Genomic DNA, 1,542 nt, shown 5'->3' on the forward strand with positions numbered 1-1,542 from the left:
CCCCCCCCCAAAAAAAGAAAAAACCCTCTGTGAATGACCAACCAGAGAAGAGTCAAATCCAAGACATGCTCAAAATCAAATCTTTAAACCTAGCTTTGTATCCTGAAGCAAAATAATGTGCCGCTATATCAACCACCACAAGCGAATCTGGAAAAAGACACCTCACTTTCTTTCTAACAGCTTGGCATCCTTCCCAAGAAGTTAACTCAGGCTGTAATGCACCTACTCAAGTTGTAATTCAGCATGCAAGTAGCCAACAAGCCATTCCATAATTCAATAACATAGATCATCAAGATTTCAAAACACAAGTATTCACAATGATGCAGTACTAGCAGTAGCACCAGAAAAATACATAAGCGACGAAAATTGACGATTCAAATAACCCTTAAGTATCCATAGCGATCCGATAACAGAAAGAATATGATAAAAAAAAAAAAACAATCAATTAATTTTTTTCCCAAGGCTTGTAGCACTCTGAAATGATGTTCGTATAGATTGGAAAGAAAAAAGATTAAGATCATAACATCAATTCATGGGATTTTTATGAACTCAAACCAATGCTTACCTAACAAAACACCAAAACGAGTTTCATTGGATGGATATCCAACTCTGGTTCCTTTTAATAAGAAGCTTGAGAACAAAAAGGGGAAACCGAAATAAGAAGAAAATTCAAAGAGATTGGACTTCCAAGTTCTTACGAGTTCCCTCAATTCACAGGTGAAACGGAACAGTTGCCGAATTCCTCAGCATCTGCTCGGCTAAACGACTATATCTTCTCACTTCTCCGCTAAGCAACAGAAAAGAAAAACGAATAGAGAGATTGCTCCGGTTTCGTCTCACGACCCACGACTCACGACTCACGAATGCGATCCGTCATTCACTTCCGGTTTTACCCCAACCCACAGTCCCAAGGATCACCCTAAGCCCCGGCTCGACTTGAGGTTGGGCTGAGATATTTCAGCCCAAGCTTGGCCCTGTGGGACTCAGGGCAGGCCACGCTTGACCTTACTTTGGCATTAGACCATTTAGGTAGTCTAATTATAAACAATATCTTTTTGTAAGGAAAAAAGCAAGACTTCAGCCTGTCACTCTCTCATGGAGACCAAGTCTAATAGCCAGAAAATTAAAAAGCTCTGTCGCCAAACTTGGTCTACAATAGTGTTTTGTTGTTGATTCTCAAGGTGCCTCTTGCGGCCTCGCTCTTCTATGGGATAGCAAATTCCAAGTTACAATTTTACATGCTGATACTTTTGTATCCTGTCCTCACATGGATCCGTTTTTTCTTACTGGTTGGTGTATATGGGGATCCTGTGAAGGCCAACCGTCAAGCCGTTTGGGATCGGATAATCTCCTTTGGAGAATATAGATCTGAACAATGGATTTGCGTAGGAGATTTGAATTCTTTCTTGGCTTGGCATGAGAAGGGAGGAGAAAATTGCTTAGGGGCCCAAGATGTTGCTAATTTCAGAAATATGATGGATTTCTGCTAATGGATATGGCGATTTACTTGGTCTAATAAACGCCCAGGACCGACTAACATCA

At 40.8% G+C, this 1,542-nt stretch overlaps 1 protein-coding gene across 2 annotated transcripts in view; it reads right to left on the minus strand.

The window, feature by feature from the left end:
• Window positions 1–943, minus strand: part of LOC122082031 (syntaxin-61-like) — a 25,832-nt gene extending 24,889 nt beyond the window's left edge. The window contains exon 1 of one of the 2 annotated variants that reach the window (XM_042649532.1): window positions 699–943. The gene's annotated coding sequence lies outside the window, so the exon portion shown is untranslated. Of the gene's footprint in view, window positions 1–565 lie in introns of both variants that reach the window. The other variant, XM_042649530.1, reaches the window with a different exon arrangement.
• Between the last annotated feature and the right edge of the window lie 599 nt (window positions 944–1,542).

This window comes from Macadamia integrifolia, chromosome 6 (assembly GCF_013358625.1).
Source record: "Macadamia integrifolia cultivar HAES 741 chromosome 6, SCU_Mint_v3, whole genome shotgun sequence".
Taxonomy (NCBI): Eukaryota; Viridiplantae; Streptophyta; class Magnoliopsida; order Proteales; family Proteaceae; genus Macadamia; species Macadamia integrifolia.